This window comes from Pinus tabuliformis, chromosome 3_1 (genome assembly GCF_031772625.1).
Source record: "Pinus tabuliformis cultivar Carrire ecotype Pingquan chromosome 3_1, CPIR1, whole genome shotgun sequence".
Lineage (NCBI taxonomy): Eukaryota > Viridiplantae > Streptophyta > Pinopsida > Pinales > Pinaceae > Pinus > Pinus tabuliformis.
Window position 1 is genome coordinate 125,152,105 of NC_142301.1, and position 6,851 is coordinate 125,158,955.

The 6,851-nt window shown below is 37.8% G+C and overlaps 1 pseudogene; it reads left to right on the forward strand.

The window, feature by feature from the left end:
* The first annotated feature begins 266 nt into the window (after positions 1–266).
* On the forward strand, positions 267–1,342 carry LOC149186087 (ACT domain-containing protein ACR4 pseudogene; annotated as a pseudogene).
* Positions 1,343–6,851: the final 5,509 nt, after the last annotated feature.

The following is a 6,851-nucleotide window of genomic DNA, read 5'->3' on the forward strand; positions in this document are numbered from 1 at the left end:
TCCAGGTAATGAAGAGCGCGGGGTGCCAATCGCCAATCCAGAGGTAGGGTTTCTCCAATGGTGTTCTCCAAGCGGGCGTCAGGACTTGCCTCCCCTGGATCCCTCCAGGCCGCTCTGGATCCCTCTGAATCATCCATGCATTGTATTGCAGAGGTTGGCAACAAACCCTTGCATAGTGCCTTTGTTTGGAAAACCAGTAGGTCTAGATGCAGCCGCTGAACATACGACAATTGAATTAACATAGAGAAGCTAAAACGGTGGTGTCAATGGGATTCACTCACACAGAAAGGCGGCTTTATCAATTGATGTTTGCTGACCGTGACTATGATAAACTCGATGGAACTGGAGACATGGCATCTCTTTCTCTCAAGGACAACGACAACGCCAAGCCTCTTGTGACTATTGACAACTGTTTGGAGAGGGGGTATTCTGTGGTGACTGTTCAGTGTAAAGACAGACCTAAGCTTCTCTTTGATATTGTTTGCAGCTTGACAGATATGGAGTATGTTGTCTTTCATGCCACTATAGACTCTCAAGGCCCACAAACTTTTCAGGTGTAGCTCCAGCAACTACAAGGGACTTGATTTTTCATAGGATCTTTGTTTTTTTTCAAATGTTTATTTCCTAATTTGATTTTGTTAAACCAGGTATAGGTGGTTTCAGATCACATCCCTAATGGGATTAATATTGAATCTAAATTAGGTTAAAGAAGAGTTGGGGTATTTATTTCCATTCTTCTCTTTTGTGATACAGGAGTACTACATTAGGCATACTGATGGTTGCCCCGTGTATTCGGAAGCAGCGTGTGATTCAGTGTTTGGAGGCTGCCATTAGACGAAGAACATCAGAGGTATGAGTCCAAGGATCGAATCCATGGTGGAAATTTATTCAAAACCCTAAGACTTGGGATTCCCAGTGCATTCAAATTTGATCCTTTTTAAATTTTAGTCAGCTTAGTGTGAGTTTTGTTGATGATATTTTATGAATTCAGGGTATGCGACTGGAACTCTGAACCAACGACCGTGTTGGGCTTCTGTTGGAGGTGACTCGCATATTTAGAGAAAATGGGATGTTAGTTACAAAAGCAGAGGTGTCAACGCGGGGTGATAAGGTAGCTGATGTGTTCTATGTGATTGATACAGCTGGAAACCCCGTTGATGCCAAGACAGTAGAAATTGTTCGCCAAGAAATTGGACTAACAATCTTGCAAGTAAAAGACGACTGTATGCATACAAAATCTCCTCCAAGGGAACCTGCCATCCGATTCTCCCTTGGTGATCTCTTCAAATCAAAGTCAGAGCGTTTTCTCTACAGTCTTGGATTGATAAAATCCTATTCTTAGATGTTGTATTTTGGGCCTCTTGCAATGGAATTAAGTAATTGCCTTTGAAGGTTGTATGTTTCTCTAAAAACCATCCTCGTTCATCTGTTTTACACTGTGACAATTACCTTGCTAAAGACAGAAATTGGGTACAGCAATGCCAGGATCTAGAAAGCACAATACCACTGGGATTTGCCAAATATGATTTGTTGATCATCGAACAGAAGACCAGCAATGGAGAACTATTCACCACACTGGCCGAACATGGCCCTGTCATTTGATGACCCAGGAATTGCGAAATTGACCTCATCATAGAGAAGTGTGCAAAATTGGTAGATCTGAAAGAAGACAGCACTAATTACAGTGGTGGTAGGAGAAAGGAACTAAATCCACCTAATCTAGAATTGCTTATACAAGTTGTACAAATTACAAGCTGATAAATAGTCTTTGTTCTACAAAATGACAACTCTTCAAACTACACAGGTAAAGACCATTGATGAATCACAGTGTTAACATAGATTCTAGTGCTTGACATAGATTTTTAGCACTTCTTGGCCTTGTAGGAAGTAAAATACTCCTTTTAGCCACTGGAGGTTTCCTTTGAAAAGTATAAGTCATGATCCCAAGTGTATCTGCAAGAATTGGGCAGACTGAAGGAGAAGGCGTTGGATTCTGGACTTCTTGCTGAACATCTGAATTTGAAAGGAGTGTGATTTGGTAGGAGATTGGTACAGCACGAGGTGACAATTTGGGGCAATTGCTGGTATTTTTTGCTTTCCTTCATCGAATAGGAACTGCACCCCACCTTTCTGTTTAGAGATTCCTGGTCAGTGGTATGTTTTTGCTGGATCAGCTAATACAGTGCTTCCCCCTTCTTTCTTAAATCATTTAAATCCACTGGAACTTCTGATCACTTGCACTTCTTATACCGTTGTATTGATGATGTAAAATATGTAAATAATTGTATAGCAAATTCAATGGAGTTGGCCTCTGGATGATCATAGTTCATTGTTTGTGATCGACTTGACTGGGGGTTGGCCTCTGTATAGCTGTGTATCCTCTATTTCTTTATCAGCCCATAATAATAAAAGTTTATTACAAATGTGTGTGGTGCTTGTTTGTGTTATTGTTCTTTGTATTATGTTTGGCACATAATTGTATAGCAAATTCAATGGAGTTGGCCTCTGGATGATCATAGTTCATTGTTTGTGATCGACTTGACTGGGGGTTGGCCTCTGTATAGCTGCGTATCCTCTGTTTCTTTATCAGCCCATAATAATAAAAGTTTATTACAAATGTGTGTGGTGCTTGTTTGTGCTATTGTTCTTTGTATTATGTTTGGCACTTTTTATGAAGTAACCGCGATGATGATACTTCAAGTATTTCGTGGCAATGTTGATTTGCTCTGTCTGATTTATAAGATTTCTGTTGTTATTTCACGGGAGGTTGCTATGCGCTATATCATCTCCAAGTGCAGCCGAGGATAGTTAACAACAAATCGTGAACTCCTATGGAAAATGAGCTTTCAAAGGATCTAAAGAAAGTGAATTCTCAAGGAATTTATGTCTTATTTTTAAAACTAGGGTTTTAAGTATATCACAATGTCCTTTAAATGTCCTCAAGTCAATGGTAATGGTTGTTAGAGAGCCGTGGACTTACAGGAACGAAGAATAATGAATTTCAAGAAAATGTTGTGTTCAAAGATATCTTTACAGTGTTGAAGTACAAGTAAGCATTGCCTGACATAAAATGGATAACTAAATAATTTTAATGATAAGACAATCGGTATGATTTATACATGGCTTAAAATTAAAAGTAACTCATCTAAAATAGGAAAACAATCAACGTTAATCATCTTAAATGCATTTGGATCTTCATCTCAGATACTTTGATTTGCAAAGCTTGGGGACCTATCTTAGATACTTTGACTTGCAAAGCTTGGGGACCTATCTTAGATACTTCGACAACGACAACGCCAAGCCTCTTGTGACTGTTGACAACTGTTTGGAGAGGGGGTATTCTGTGGTGACTGTTCAGTGTAAAGACAGACTTAAGCTTCTCTTTGATATTGTTTGCAATTTGACAGATATGGAGTATGTTGTCTTTCATGCCACTATAGACTCTCAAGGCCCACAAACTTTTCAGGTATAGTTCCAGCAACTACAAGGGACTTGATTTTTCATAGGATCTTTGTTTTTTTTCAAATGTTTATTTCCTAATTTGATTTTGTTAAACCAGGCATAGGTGGTTTCAGATCACATCCCTAATGGGATTAATATTGAATCTAAATTAGGTTAAAGAAGAGTTGGGGTGTTTATTACCGTTCTTCTCTTTTGTGATACAGGAGTACTACATCAGGCATACTGATGGTTGCCCCGTGTATTCAGAAGCAGAGAAGCAGCGTGTGATTTAGTGTTTGGAGGCTGCCATTAGACAAAGAACATCAGAGGTATGAGTCCAAGGATCGAATCCATGGTGGAAATTTATTCAAAACCCTAAGACTTGGGATACCCGGTGCATTCAAAGTTCATAAAAAAAAATCAGTCAGCTTAATGTGAGTTTTGTTGATGATATTTTATGAATTCAGGGTATGTGACTGGAACTCTGCACCAACGACCGTGTTGGGCTTCTGTCAGAGGTGACTCGCATATTTAGAGAAAATGGGATGTTAGTTACAAAATCAGAGGTGTCAACGCGGGGTGATAAGGTAGCTGATGTGTTCTATGTGACTGATACAGCTGGAAATCCTGTTGATGCCAAGACAGTAGAAGCTATTCGCCAAGAAATTGGACTAACAATCTTGCAAGTAAAAGACGACTGTATGCATATAAAATCTCCTCCAAGGGAACCTGCCATCCGATTCTCCCTTGGTGATCTCTTCAAATCAAATTCAGAGCGTTTTCTCTACAGTCTTGGATTGATAAAATCCTATTCTTAGATGTTGTATTTTGGGCCTCTTGCAATGGAATTAAGTAATTGCCTTTGAAGGTTGTATGTATGGACGATGGTTCTCTAAAAACCATCGTCGTTCATCTATTTTCCACTGTGACAATTACCTTGCTAAAGACAGAAATTGGGTACAGCAATGCCAGGATCTGGAAAGCACAATACCACTGGGATTTGCCAAATATGATTTTTTGATCATCGAACAGAAGACCAGCAATGGAGAACTATTCACCACACTGGCCGAACATGGCCCTGTCATTTGATGACCCAGGAATTGCGAAATTGACCTCATCATAGAGAAGTGTGCAAAATTGGTAGATCTGAAAGAAGACAACACTAATTACAGTGGTGGTAGGAGAAAGGAACTAAATCCACCTAATCTAGAATTGCTTATACAAGTTGTACAAATTACAAGCTGATAAATAGTCTTTGTTCTACAAAATGACAACTCTTCAAACTACACAGGTAAAGACCATTGATGAATCACAGTGTTAACATAGATTCTAGTGCTTGACATAGATTCTTAGCACTTCTTGGCCTTGTAGGAAGTAAAATACTCCTTTTAGCCACTGGAGGTTTCCTTTGAAAAGTAGAAGGCACGATCCCAAGTCTATCTGCAAGAATTGGGCAGACTGATGGAGAAGGCGTTGGATTCTGGACTTCTTGCTGAACATCTGAATTTGAAAGGAGTGTGATTTGGTAGGAGATTGGTACAGCACAAGGTGACAATTTGGGGAAATTGCTGGTATTTTTTGCTTTCCTTCATCGAATAGGAACTGCACCCCACCTTTCTGTTTAGAGATTCCTGGTCAGTGGTATGTTTTCGCTGGATCAGCTAATACAGTGCTTCCCCCTTCTTTCTTAAATCATTTGAATCCACTGGCACTTCTGATCACTTGCACTTCTTATACCGTTGTATTGATGATGTAAAATATGTAAATAATTGTATAGCAAATTCAATGGAGTTGGCCTCTGGATGATCATAGTTCATTGTTTGTGATCGACTTGACTGGAGGTTGGCCTCTGTATAGCTGTGTATCCTCTGTTTCTTTATCAGCCCATAATAATAAAAGTTTATTACAAATGTGTGTGGTGCTTGTTTGTGCTATTGTTCTTTGTATTATGTTTGGAACTTTTTATGAAGTAACCACGATGATGATACTTCAGGTATTTCGTGGCAATGTTGATTTACTCTGTCTGATTTATAAGATTTCTGTTGTTATTTCACGGGAGGTTTCTATGTGCTGTATCATCTCCAAGTGCAGCCGAGGATAGTTAACAACAAATCGTGAACTCCTATGGTAAATGAGCTTTCAAAGGATCTAAAGAAAGTGAATTCTCAAGGAATTTATGTCTTATTTTTAAAACTAGGGTTTTAAGTATATCACAATGTTCTTTAAATGTACTCAAGTCAATGGTAATGGTTGTTAGAGAGTCGTGGACTTACAGGAACGAAGAATAATGAATTTCAAGAAAATGTTGTGTTCAAAGATATCTTTACAGTGTTGAAGTACAAGTAAGCATTGCCTGACATAAAATGGATAACTAAATAATTTTAATGATAAGACAATCGGTATGATTTATATATGGCTTAAAATTAAAAGTAACTCATCTAAAATAGGAAAAACAATCAACGTTAATCATCTTAAATGCATTTGGATCTTCATCTCAGATACTTTGATTTGCAAAGCTTGGGGACCTATCTTAGATACTTTGACTTGCAAAGCTTGGGGACCTATCTTAGATACTTCGACTTGCATAACTTGGGGACCTTGGACGAATCTAACCAATTAGTAATTTGACCTTCCATTGTGAATCAACAATATCCATAAAAGGTCAAATTGTATGATGAAATTGATGTTTCAAAGCTCATTTGTCAACACAACTATATGAAACTTTTTAGAGGTGAAATTGTCTTATCTACACTCTACCATGATTGCAATTTTTAAATCCAAAACATAGTTCAAAGTTTCGTAAACTTGTCTTTTGTTAATGACTCTGCAAAAATATTAATGATGTGATCACTTATCTTGCAATAAATAAGATTCACAATATCTTTATTTTGTCAAATAATGGGCATGAAGCCTCCACATACACTATTTTACTATGAACAAGAAGATTCACAATATCTTTATTTTGTCAAATAATGGGCATGAAGACTCCACATACACTATTTTACTATGAACAAGAAGATTTTGTATTGCATAATACATTGGAATCTATTGCTCAAACGAGAAGCCAACCTCATCCATTATGTGGATTCACATTGATTTTGTCAACATTAAATGCACCCTTATATTCAATTTTAGTGGTCAATAGTTCTGCCTGCTTCTTACAAGACCAAAGTAACTGACTAGTTTCATATTCTTAATGCAGTACTTCATACTGTGCTAATATGTATCTTTCATAAACAATCCTTTTTGTGGCCTCTAAGAAGCTCTCTTTCATATCCTACATGGATTTGTAGACCACACTAACATCAAATAATATATCAAATCTTCTATGAATCAAGTAAATGAGGCTCCAATAGTCTTCTTGTAGAGAGTACCATTAATTTTCAAAGGCACACTCAGTCAATTTCTCT